The following is a 14,511-nucleotide window of genomic DNA, read 5'->3' as shown; positions in this document are numbered from 1 at the left end:
TTGAGACCCTCACGGTCGAGTAGTGCGCTTTATAAATGCTTTGATTGATTGATTGTTTACCCAAATAAACCTTTATTAGCAGCATCAGGATAATGAAAGACTGAGAGAAAACATAACTTACTACCTTGTACTATGCAGTTTGAATGCAGCTCTTTGATGGCAGTTCATAGCTCACTGTGCTAGTTTACGATTATAATGTATGAACTGTACAGTAACAGAAGCTCTGTGACAAAAGCTGTAACCCACTTAGCTATGCACATAAAATATAGTTTTTTTAAATACAGGGTACATGTTCTTTATGGCAGACATATTAAACCTCTGCGCTTCTTAGAGGAGTCAAAACTGCCAATAGACAAAACTCCCATCTCGTTCTCCAGCTGGTACATTAATCACCGGAGTTATCTCGACGCTTTCATTATTTCTTTGAAAACGGTTGATTATACAAGGAACTTTGCAGTACTTTTAAAACTGCTGCCTGGGGACCCTCTGGGAATGTGTCACAGACCCCTGGGGGTCCAGGGACCCCAGTTTGGGAACCATTGCCATTGCCTATAAATCGCATCTGTATACTCCAGCTGAGTTGCATTTTTCTTCTAATAAAAAATACTGATGGCAGTGCAGATGGCGATTCTGAAGGAACGCCCTCTTGCACAGTGTAAATGCATATTTGTTGTTTCTCAGTGCCTGCCTTAGAGACAGTCACGAAGGCTAGTGTGACTAACTCTTAAGCTCTGCATCGTCAATGAATACAATGGGCTATGTCTTTGACATCGGCTGATGTCAATTTTGTTTTTGATCCTTCTTTACAAACACAATCATTTCTTCAGTATGAACATGTTCATCCTCTCCCTTCTTTGGTTCTTCATCTTGATCAGTACAAATGCATCATTTACACTGATGGTTCCGCTCCACTGGCCATCGGTTCTAAACAGGTTTATTCAGCAGCCTGTGCTATTGTCGTAAGTACAATAGTAGGTGGAGCTTTTGATACTTCTTTGGGTCACATGCGGTCTCTTGGGGACGCACGGCCCAGTTGGGTGAGTCACGAGCTCTACTTTTAGCTCTCGAATTTGCTGATCCTGAGTTGCCCTCTCTTGTTGTGTTTTTGGGATCCTAAAGGTAGCACAATCTAACATAAAATAATTTAGGTCTTAGTGGTCACTCCTAAGGACCATTTGCCACTCACACACATTATTCAGACATGAAGACATCAACATGCGGATGATGAAGCAGCAACATCTGAAATAGCTACAGTTAAAATAGCCGCAATTACTAGGTCCATAAATAAAATGGACAATGACATTTTGGCGGCTATGGCCGCAAAGAGGTAGAGTACTCCTTTTCCCCAGGGTTTCCCTTCCTGCTATACCTCTAAGTCAGATGACTAATGATAGAGTACCCTTTGTAACTATTCCTATAGTTGGTGATCGTTTGATTCCTAACGATGACCGCAGACTATTGCTCATAATAGGCGCCCATGAAGGCTCATAATAGGCGCCCATGAAGGCTCATAATAGGTGCTCATGCAGGAGTGTTGGCCACAGTTTCTCTTTTACAGCAGCCCTATTGGTTGTACATTTATACCAGCAGACCCACAAATTTTGTCAACACATTAAGATTTCTACTGTGTCATGTCCATCTAAGACACATCTCTTCATTTCTAACCATCTGCTTGGATGTATTTATCTTGGTCTTTACAGTCCGTTAACATCCGATAATGCTTTCAAATATATTTTGGTTACAGTGGATTCTTGCGCTAGGTTCCTCTGGGTTTGGCAGCAGCACTCTGATGATCGTACTCTTATTATAAATGTGTTTGTCTTTGTCTGGACTTATGCCTGTGGCACTTTTCATTCAGACCAAGGTCAAGCTTTTGCCTCTAAGCCTAACTGTGAATCAATGAAGTCCATAGGGGTGCAGGTGCATTTCTCATCTCCATATAGGCCAGAGGGCAATTCTGTGGTGGAGTGGATTTACCGTGACTTAAAGCAGTCTTTAGCAGTAAGGGTGCTAGGGACGGGAAGTGGCTGGTTGACTCATCTCTATGGGGTTCAACGTGCTCTTAATAATCTCCCTAGAAGATCTCTGGGTGGGCCGATCCTGTATGAAATGCTCTTTGGTATTAAGATGTTCCAGACCTTGAGGGTCTAGATGTGGCGGCTGCCACTGCATTTCATGTAGATAACCACTGCGCCATGCTATAGGATCTACAAAAGAGTTGACACTCTGGCAAAAGCACATTTGCCCTCATCCGTGGCAGCAGATGCAGCAGTGCTGATCCCTGTTTATGGTTGGCTACTGAAAGTTGGTGATCTGGTTCATAAAAAAGTGGCGATCAAAAAAGAGTTCAGTCCCTCATATCGTGCTCCTGTCCCAGTCCTTGGTCTTCAGGGTACCCGAACTGTGATTTTACCACAGATACCAGGATACAAAGGCATTCGCTTTGTTTCAATTGAACATGTCAAGTTACGCCAAATGGCCAATATTCAATAGTATGCCTAGGAGCCCACATCGGGATGTTTCGTTACGGCCTGTGAGCAACCATTGTTCTGATTCTCCCCGGCTGCCAGAAGGAAAGATCGAGTCTTCAGTTGACCAGTCATCAGTTTTACAGTTTACACATTCTACAATGGACATTGTTTATTCTGACCCACCTCTTGAATCTCCGGTGGATGAGGAAGCTTCAGGTCTAAGTCCGGAACCCCAGCCACCGTTATTTCAGCTGAGTTCTAGTGGTTACTATATAGATTAAGATCATTTTTCATCAGACACTTCTTTGTCATCTTCAGTTCTATCCGCACCACCTGCATGGATTTGTGTTTTCATCGCTTAGTTAAAACACACTTATCTGGTACCACCATGGACGTATATCTGGATCATTTTCCATGGTGTTTCTGATCATGTGGATTGGATTTGTGACTGTGTTTTTCCTTTTGATTAATGGCCACTACCTCCCGGAGTGCTCTGGAGTGGAACAGGTCAACAGGGTGTTGGCCCCACATTCTTCCTCACATAAATGAAAAGAGAACAAGCTCTTGTTAACATTTTAGTAGTTCCAGTCACTTATGGGATTGTATGGGAAAAAGTACTGTTTGATATATATGGTCCTATGGAGACCCTACAGATACCATATGTATTCTGTGTTTCTATGGGTGATATGATTATACCTGGGTTACAATCGAATGATTGGGATGTCAATGCTGTGAATTCTTTGTTTTCCGAATTAAAATATTATTCTGTCTTTGATAGAGAAGATTTGTATGTGAATTCTGCAAACCATGCCGATTTAGGCCCTCATTAGGATTGCGGTTTTTCCGCATCCTCCAGGCAGGCGGAAGTGTCCGCCGGCCCGGAGGATGCGGAAAAACCGCTGCGGAGACTTCAAAGATCCCCCGCCAGATTAGGATGGCTGGGGGGTCAGGAAGACCGTCCACCGCTTTTCCGCTGCGGTCGCCTTACGACCGCAGCGGAAAAGCTCTAATATGGAGGCGGTGTATAACAGACACCGCCAGCCATAATAAGACGGGGGAAAACTGATGCCTTTCCGCGGCGGCTTCTCCGCCGTGGAAAGGCATACAGAGATTTCTTTGGGGGCCCGTTGCGGGCCCCCAGGGTGACGGGGGGAGGTGGAGGGTTTACATGGGGGGTACCTACGGTACCCCCCTGCATTTGCGTGCACTAAGCAGCAGGCACCGCGCGGTGCCTGCCGCTTTGTGCATGCAAATGCAAAGCATGCATATTTAACCTTGCGGTTAACCTTGCGGCGGGTGCTGCTTGAAGCAGCACCCGTCGCAATGTTAAATATTGAGGATGTGACCGCCAGGGTGGCAGTCATATCCTAATCCTCACGGAGGGACCGCCGCTGCCCCTGCGGACGGCCCATCCTACTCTGGGGTGGCGGACGGACTCATGATGATGATGATGATGATTGTTGAAGTGTGGAAACAGTATCACTGACTAGTGAATCAAGTACAGAACCAGGTTAGACTCGCACAAGGAAAACCAAATCAAGGGCCTCATTAGGATAGCGAATGGACCTTCGTCCGTCTGCCACCCCAGAGTAGGAGGGACAGTCCGCAGGGGCAGCGGCGGTCCCTCCGTGCAGATTAGGATGTGACCGCCACCCTGGCGGTCACATCCTGTATGTTTAACATTGCAGCGGGTGCTGCTTGAAGCAGCACCCGTCGCAATGTTAAAAATGCAAGCTTCGCATTTGCATGCACAAAGCAGCAGGCACCGCGCGGTGCCTGCCGCTTTGTGCATGCAAATGCAGGGGGGTACCATAGGTACCCCCCATGTGCACCCCCCACTCCCGTCACCCTGGGGGAAATCACTGTATGCCTTTCCACGGCGGAGAAGCTGCCGCGGAAAGGCATCTGTTTACCCCCATCCTAATATGGCTGGCGGTGTCTGTTAGACACCGCCTCCATATTAGAGCTTTTCCGCCGCGCAGCGGAAAACCAGCAGATGGTCTTCCTAACCCCCCCCAGCCATCCTAATCTGGCAGGGGGTTTTTCAAGGCTCCGCAGTGGTTTTTCCGCATCCTCCGGGCCGGCGGACACTTCCGCCGGCCCGGAGGATGCGGAAAAACCGCAATCCTAATGAGGCCCTAAGTGTGGGACAGGAACTTGATTTTTTAGTAGAGGAGAGACTAGAGACACTTCGGCCCACACAAAAGAGATTAGCAAATGCCGAAGGACCAAAAGAAGACGCGATATACGCAAAAGATGGAAACAAAAACACGAAAAAGAATACGCAGTGGCAACAGAAAAATCGGCGTTGAAGTATAACAGTGTTGTCAGTGGTATTCACAAAGGCAGAAGAACAACTACTAGCCTTAGGCCTTAATTATTGTCCAGGACATTATTTTAATTAGGCACATACACACATTTATGTCTATTGCTACATTAAAAAGTTGAAGCTAAAGAAATTCTTTGCTCTTAAAACTCACAAAGAGAAAAGTGGCACAGATATGGGGCAAGAGGAAGAAACAGAGGCCATGCTGGCAACCTCTGTCACTCCTAATTTGCTCATGTTACATGAACTCAATGATGAAAGTGATGCACCAATTTCACAAGTGGACATTGATGTAGCAACTCAGGAAAGGATAAGAAAAATAAATCAATTGCAAAAAGGAGCTGGTATCAGTTCTTTCAAGTCTAAATCCTGCTTTGTGCCACTCATGCCAAAAGACAGAATAGATGTATTTCACGATATGATTACTAACGATTTGAAAAAATTAAATCATACTGTGCACAAAAATAGAAAAGAGAGAAATATATTTTTCAAAAAACTTGCGTACAATGAGTTGGTAAAAAAACTTGAGAAAAATCATGATGTTGTTGTCAAATAATCTGACAAAGATAGTAATTTGGTTTTGTGGCCTAAAAAAGATTATGTTTTGGAAGCACAAAGGCAGCTTAATGACGCAAGCTGCTACATAAAATCAAATACTAGAGAATATGAAAAAGCCAAAAAAACACTTCAGAAACACTTGGCACAATGGAAAAGACAGGGCCTTATTTCTAATGAGGAATACAAGTTCATGTACAACACATTCCCGGTGTTACCTGTTTTATATTTAAACCCTAAATTACATAAAAATGTTTTTCCAGTTTCCGGTAGGCCAATAATATCGGCAATTAATAGCTTAGGAGAGAATGTTGGACAATATGTAGATTTCTTTATACAAAGCTTGGTAAAAGATTTGCCAAGCTATGTAAAAGATACCGGAGATTTCCTTAAGAAAGTTGAAAATCTAATTTGGGCAGATGATCTATATTTAATTTCTCTCGATATAGAATCCCTATATTCGAGTATAGATCACACACAAGGAATAATTGCCGTAAAGCATTTTTTGGACAACAGGTCAAGTGAATTCTACGAACATAACAAGGTGATTCTTGAGCTTATAAGTTGGTGCCTGAATAATAACTTTTTTCTTTTTGATAAAGATATTTTTAAACAAGTGAGGGGTGTGGCGATGGGGGCTTGCTTCTCCCCCAGCTATGCATGCTTGCATGTTGGCTGGTGGGAGGAGCAGGTCCTCAAAACCACCCATCAGGCTCTCTTTGAATCCCACGTTATAACATACTTAAGGTACATTGACAATGTTTTTATATTATGGAAGGGAAGTGAAAATGAAGCATATGGCTTCATAGATGATATTAATTCCTTAAATCTCAAATTCACTTCCCATATCCATAAAAGTCAGATGGATTTTTTAGATGTGCGGCTATATGTCAATGATGGTAAAATTGAAAGTACGTTATATAGAAAACCAACTTCTGGTAACATTACTTTACATGCAACAAGTTCACACCATAAAACACCTCATTGCTAGCACACCGTATGGAGAGATCCTAAGATTAAAACGTATATGCAGCAGTGACGTGGACTTTAACAAATGTCAGTCTGATCTGGTGAATAGATTACAAGCCAGAGGGTATTCAAATAAAATGATTGGAGATGCTATAAGGAAGGCAAATACATGTTCTAGAACAAGCCTTTTTGATAATCAAAGTAAAGAGGAAGACATTGTATGTCCAACTACATTTAGAAATATGAACACCCCCAGACTAATTACAATAGGGAGGAGCGTAAAATAAGACCTATCGTCAACAAACATTGGCCAATAGTACTCACTGATAATACTCTTCGAAATAGATTGGCAGATACATCAATAATTAAATTTAGACGAGGGAGTACTATGGGTACTATTCTAGATAAAGCCTCACCTGAAACTAGAAAGGCTGCCTCTTGGCTACAACCTGTAAAGGGATTCAGAAAGTGCGCTACTTGCAGAGCGTGTAAGTTTGGCCAAAACATGACTCAGTATTCCACTCCTTTCAGTGAAACACCTTCTTCTATTCAAGGTTCTTACAATTATAAAACTGAATATGCTGTGTATCTCCTGGCGTGCACCTGTGGCCTTAACTACATTGGTAGTACGAAGCTGCAGGTGCATATCAGGGCCATTCTCCACAGTGATCCAGCATATCCTGTGGCACGTCATTTTAAGCGAGCTCATGCAAATTATATAAATTGCCTTTCCTATTATGTCATCAATGCTGTAGCAAAATCTAGAAGAGGAGGCAATAGAGAACACCAACATAGGCAACTAGAAACAAAAATCATTTTGGAGTTCGACAGCAAATGGTCCAATGGTTTAAATACTACAGAGGATATGCATAACTTTTTATGATCATGATGGTGGTTTTTTATATTGTTTTGCACTGGTATCTTCTGTGTATTTAGGTATTGTAATGCATCCTGTAAATTTTGATACATTTTGATGAATTTCGATTTCCTTCTTTTCCCTCAGGATCTGATTTTAGTAAAATACGAATTTTCATTAATGTAAACTAATGCTTTTTATGTCTTTTAATAGTATTTTGTCCGGCAGTGGTCATTTTACTGTTATCAATATATTAGCTCTCAGATGTTTTGCATTAATATTGTACTTTATCAGATTATTTTGTATATAATAATATGTTGTTTACTTAACATTTCAAATTAGCATTTTTTGCACACTTTGCACCTATTTGCACAAGAAAACATAAAAGAAAAAAACAATGTTGCACATATACAGTTTAATTCATGGCTGCATATGGATTTATCCTATGACAAGGTTTGATACGACTACACTTGAATGCATTCGGTTGATTTATCCAGTTATATATTTTTTCATCTTAAAAGCATCAGTGAATTTTTTGCACATATTTATTAGGGTTTTCATTATTTATGTGCATAGAAATTGTGACGTTTAGATAATATAATAATGAATGCTTATGGATTTGTTTACATTGACAAATGCAGTATAAATGTAGTCTTGTTTCTCTGACTATGGCCATGTGACCTGTGATGGTGGTCAAGGGGGTGTGTCCACTTTAGAAATAAAAACGAAAATGGCATGTATTCAGATTACACGTGAGCAAGGGCTTGGAGCTCGAAACGCGTTGTGTTGGGTCGAAAATAAATTAAGATCTTGCCTGAAGTTCTGAGGGGTCTGTGCCTCCTTCTTCGCTGTAACCGCCGCAGTCTGGGAGTCGGAAGTTGTGAGAGCAGTTGAGTGTGGATATATATATATATATATATATATATATATATATATATATATATATATATATATATATATATATATATATATATATATATATATATATATATATATATATATATATATGTGTATATATATGTATATATATATTCACTGAAAAAACCATAGGTTTCACCCATGTTATTGTTAGCTGGACATTTCTCTCATACAAAACCATTGAAATTCCTCCGTTATAGTTAGTTCAGCTAACTATAACATGCGCGCCCGCAAGGCACTACTGATAATGTCACATATTACATCACTCATGACAGGGTCAGTGACATCACTCAAGACATCACTGATGACATCAATTTCTAAGGTTTTTTAAATGCTAATTCCTAACTATAACGTGGCTGAAACCTATGGTTTTTTCAGTGAATATATATATATATACATACATATATAAACATATATAATCTGTATATCTATATAAATACAAATATAAATGCATGCATACATATACATATATGCATACAGATGCATGTTATTTACATGAAAGTTTAAAAAACACTAATAAAAGCAAAGCTAAAAAGCCACCTCATTACAAACAGAATGGCTTTAACTTAAACGAGGGCGAGATCTATTGCATTTTCAATGCTTGTTTACTTTGGTTCCATCAAGAAGGCATTCAGATGTGTCACACATTTGCCATAAATTCTGAATGTTAGCACTCTAGTTGCTCATTAGGTTACTGTAGTAAAGCTACTGCTCACCAGGGAAGTCTGCTGCTGGTATTCAAAGTGCATGTTTCAGTCTGCATGTCAGAATTTTTTTCATGAAATAGAAGAGGATTTGAGAAGTCACTCAAAATGATCCCTAATTTTCCTTTCTGAAGCACTAATCATACTTTATATGGCAAAATGAACCCCCTCATTGTATTCCTTTTTAAATTAAATCTTTTCAGACTTACCACTTCATTCCAATCAAGATGGCTTCTGGTGTGCCATACTTTTGTCATAAGTAAGACTGTTAGCGCTCTAGTTGCTCTTTAGAACACTCTGGGACATTCTGTCATTGGGCTATACTTGGGCTACATCTGGGTTATATTTGGGCTACATTTAGGCTCTTTTGTCTCTGGTGGCCATCTTGGGAGACTGTATGTCAGAATTTTTTTAATGAAATTGAAGAGGATTTGAGAAGTCACTCAAAACGTGCCCTAATTTTTCTTTCTGCAGCACTAATCATACTTTCTATGGCAAAATATAACCCCTCATTTTGTACCTTTTTAAATTAAATGTTTTAAGAGTTACCACTTTATTCCAATCAAGATGGCTTCAGGTGTGCCATACCTTTGTAATAAGTAGGACTGTTAGCGCTCTAGTTGTTCTTTAGAACACTCTGGGACATTCTGTCATTGGGCTATACTTGGGCTACATCTGGGTGATATTTGGGCTACATTTGGGCTCTTTTGTCTCTGGTGGCCATCTTGGGAGACTGCAAGTCAGAATTTTTTAATGAAATAGAAGAGGATTTGAGAAGTCACTCAAAATGTGCCCTAATTTTTCTTTCTGCAGCACTAATAATACTTTCTATGGCATAATATACCCCCTCATTTTGTTCCTTTTTAAATTAAATGTTTTAAGAGTTACCACTTTATTCCCATCACGATGGCGTCAGGTATGCTATACCTTTGTAATAAGTAGGACTGTTAGCGCTCTAGTTGTTCTTTAGAACACTCTAGGAGGCTGCAGTAGAACACAAAGGAATCAACTGACAGTCTCTGTCCTTGTTGGATGTACATGTTTTACTGAGTGATGTCACTGACCATGTCATGAGTGATGTAATATGTGACGTCATCAGCAGTGCAATGCAGGTGCGCAAGTTATAGTGAGTCCAACTAACTATAACATGGGAATTTCAATAGTTTTATGTCAGTAAAATTTCCAGCTAACTATAACTGGTGTGAAACCTATGGTTTTTTCAGTGAATTTAATCGGTTTTTAAAATGCTAATTCCTAACTATAACTGGTGTGAAACCTATGGTTTTTTCAGTGAATTTCATAGGTTTTGTAAATGCTAATTCCTAACTATATATAAGGCCTCAAACCTATGAAATGTAATATTTTTTATAATGAATCCTATATTGTATATTTACTTTTTTTTTGTTTTGTTGCCCTGGAGCGCTCCCGGTGCGCGCCCTGGGGCTCGCACCGGTGAGCGTCCCGTTAGCGCTATTGCCACGAATGAAAACAACATCGTGACATACGATCGTGCAACGTAAGCGCCGCCGGGCGCGCCCCAGGGCACGCACCGGGCACGTAGCGTAAGCGCGTCGGGTTATGTGACCTGAAAATAACACTTTTGATTGGTTCAGAATACTTTAAGTTTCCGAATAATGAGAAAGCCCAGGTCATGAGACCTGAAATTAACACTTTTGATTGGTTCACAACAGTTTTGTTTTCCAAATTATGAAAGACCCCACCTTTTTTCCTCATTTTCACTTTGTTGTTTGAGTGAAGAAGACCTGCATTCATTCTGTGAGAAATGGCTTCACTAGTAACAGCTGCAGGTGCATCTGCACCACCACCACCTCCACCACCACCACAAGGACCACCACAAGACCACATTGGTGGTCATGAAGAAGAGGAGGACGAAGAGGAGCAGGAGGAGAGGCAATATCTGCCTGAGGACAATCCCCCATACAGACCCAAGGAACATTTTATTTGGGAGTTTTTCAAGATGCCAAGGAGTGCCAAAAAAGTGAATGCAGCTAAGGTGACTTGCCTCATCTGTCACCAAGAACTGTCAAGAGGGAACCCACACAAAAAATATTCTTTTGGGAACCACACTATGATTAGGCATATGCAGAGGAAACACCCTAACAATTACTCGAGTGCAGAGGTCAGGGAACTGACCAAGAACCCTCCCCATCCTTCTTCTTCAAGCACCTCCAATCAACCCACTCTATTGGGTGCAGAGGCTAGGGAGATGGTCCCTAATGTCCAAACCAAGTTTGCAAAATTTAAATTTGTTTGCATATATTGCAACAAAACAATATCATATAGTGAGCAGAGCATCACTTTACTCAATCGAGCTGCAGACAACCATCACTGCAGCAAGCAACTTTAATTTTTTTCTATTTTTTTTGCTCCAGTTGAGCTGTTTGCAATTCCCTGTGTTTCGTTTGACCCCAGAAAAACTACAAAAAAATATAACATTGTTCAGAAAATCCAAAAAAATAAAAAATGTTCCAAAAAACAATAAAAAAAATATAAAACAACAAAAAGAATAAATAAAACAGTTCTTTTCAGAACTACCTCCAATTTATATAAAAATGGTACATTTTTAAAAAACTGTCTTTCTTTTTTTCCCATGGTACGCTCCCCGGTGCGCTCCCCGGTGCGCGTACCAGGCGCACCCCCGCGAAAAGCCCCCACATCAAACCTAGGGGTTCAGGGGGAGTCTACCCTGCCCCCTTTTGGTCATTTCCCCATTTGTTTTTGCCACCTCTTGTGTCTCAATCCTACCGAGACACAAGATGGCGGCCGCTCCGGACTGTTTGGAATGTTTACAGACACCCGAGAGCCAATCAGCTTTCCGTGCGCAAGTCGCGTGGCGTGCCCGGTGCGCTTCCCGGTGCGCGGACCAGGGCGCGGCCATAGATATATATATTTTTTTTAACCTAAATTACTCAAAATCCACTGGAGCACATATCTTGAGACATAGCAAAGGCACATCGGGCTACCAGTCCCTACAATTTTGCCAAGTTTGGTGGAAATCCATTCAGCCGTTCGGGCTAAAAGTGAGGTCGACCGCCCTATGGAAATTAACATGGGGAAAACACGTTTTGGGACCCCCTTTTATCTTGGCCCCCGCTTCATGAATCCCCCCAAACTTTCAGGGAAGGTCCGGAGCGCCGCGAGGCAAATTTGAGGAAATTTTCAGGCAGATTCCTCAACTGGCGCCAAAGTTATCCACAATAGAATGTTGAGATTTTGCATTGAAAATAATCCTAACTATAACTACCTACTGGCGACCGCCAGTAGGTAATATATATATATATATATATATATATATATATATATATATATATATATATATATTCACTGAAAAAACCATAAGTTTAACACCAGTTATAGTTAGGAATTAGCATTTAAAAACCCTATTAAATTCACTGAAAAAAACATAGGTTTCACACCAGTTATAGTTACCTGGAAATTTTACTGATATAAAACCATTGAAATTCCTACGTTATAGTTAGTTGGACTCACTATAACTTGCGCGCCTGCAATGCACTGCTGATGATGTCACATATTACATCACTCATGACATGGTCAGTGACATCCTCATGACATCACTGATGGCACCATCCAGTGAATGTGTGTCTTTCTGAAAAATAAATTTGTTTTATATATGTATTTGTAAAGGCCGATGGAAGAATAAATGGCTAAATAAGTGTGTAAATGGATGTTTTAAAAAAAAAATGATTTGTTAACTGCCTTATTAAGTGTATCTTAGTGAATACATATATTAGCGAGTAACTTTTAAATATTGAAATATATGTATCAGTGTTTCACTTTGTGTATAAGTGGCTGCATGGGTTGGTGACTGACTCACTGTTTCTATGTGTTTTGAAGACAGCATATGTGCAGGACTGTATGGGTGGATGAGTGTGTATATATGTGTGTTAGTGAGTGAATGACTGTCTCACTAGTGTGTTTATCAGTAACTACATATGTTTTAATCTATTATATGTGAGTATTGATGTATATAAGTGAGTATATGTGAGAGCGAGAGATTGTAAGAGTTCCTGTTTAAATAAGTATGTGTTTCTATAAGTGATTGTTTAAGAGAGTAAGTATGTGTAAATTTCCATAGAAGTAAAGTGTTAGTGTGTGTATAGTTCTATATGCAAATAAATGGATTCTCAATAGTTTATTTGCATGTGTGAGTAACTTTTGGATGACTGTCGGTGTGTAACAGGATGTATAGGTGTATCACTACATATGATGAGTGAGTATATGTATGAGTGACTATATAGAACTGTTGGTGAATGAGTGGATGTGTATATAGATGGTGGAATTACTGAATTGTTTGTTGTAACTGGTATGGGTATCTCCATTTTTTTGAAAATGTTAATTTCTATTTTTGAATATGTGTTTTAAGGGTTACATTACACTGAAAGGAGGTCTGTCACTCTGTCACAAGGATGGTGTCATCAGTGATGTCATGACTGATGTCACTGACCATTTAATGAGTGATGTAATATGTGACATCATCAGCAGTGCATTGCAGGCGCGCAAGTTATAGTGAGTCCAACTAACTATAACGTGGGAATTTCAATGGTTTTATGTCAGTAAAATTTCCAGGTAACTATTACTGGTGTGAAACCTATGGTGTTTTTCAGTGAATTTAATAGGTTTTTTAAATGCTAATTCCTAACTATAACTGGTGTGAAACCTATGGTTTTTTCAGTGAATTTCATAGGTTTTTTAAATGCTAATTTCTTTCTATATCGAGTTTGTAACCTACGATTTTTTTTTAATTTGCTGTTTTGTGTGAGTATTATTTAGTATTATTTTTTTTATAATAATATTTATTAAAAAAAAATTTAATCATTTTTTTGGGGGCGCTCTCGGTCCGTGCACCGGTAAGCTCTCCGGAGAGCGCACCAGAGCGCTACTTGCGTTCGTGTAAAAAAATATGAATGAAAAGTAAATAATAACGCAAGACATTTAGTACCATACATATAAAAGCAGTTTTTTTGAATAAGGAAATGAAAATAATTTTGCATTTCCATGAAACTATCAAAACGTCATTTCGGCGTGCCGCGTAAGCGCCCCCGGAAGCGCCTACGTTCGCGCCGCGTATGTGCCCCCGGAAGCGCCTACGTTCGCGCCGCGTATGCGACCCCGGAAGTGCTCCAGTGCGCGCAGCATCAGCGCGTCAAGTCATGTGACCTTAAAATAACACTTTTCATTGGTTGCTAACAGTTTTTTTTACAAAGAATGAAATCCCCACACATTTCCTTCACTTCTTCTTTCACTTTTGTGACTGAAAGACCTGCCTTTTTTTCTCTTCGATCTTGCTTGGTTAATCATGGCTGCCAGACCATCCAGCAGTAAAGATGAGCTCGAATTCATTGATGAAGAGCCTCCTCAGCCAAAGGTGAAAGAGCATTTCATCTGGAAATTTTTTCCATACCAGATGGCCAGAAAAAGGTGAATGCTCCAAAAGTGGAGTGCAGGATCTGCAAAAAAGTCCTGTCACGGGGTGACCCCAAAAAGAAATATTATTTTGGGAACTTCACAATGCTTCGCCATGTGGAGAGGAGGCACCCCCAGAATTTTGCCCGGAAAAGTGTCAGGGCTCTGGCACAAGAGGTTCCCAGTGATGGGGCCTCTACATCCACCGGAGGAGCAACTACTTCTGTGAGGGGGCGATCGCAGGAGCTGGTTCCAAACATTCAGCCT

The sequence above is a fragment of the Lissotriton vulgaris genome, chromosome 6, assembly GCF_964263255.1.
Source record: "Lissotriton vulgaris chromosome 6, aLisVul1.2, whole genome shotgun sequence".
In the NCBI taxonomy this organism is placed as follows: Eukaryota; Metazoa; Chordata; class Amphibia; order Caudata; family Salamandridae; genus Lissotriton; species Lissotriton vulgaris.
Note: the sequence above shows the minus strand (reverse complement) of the source record.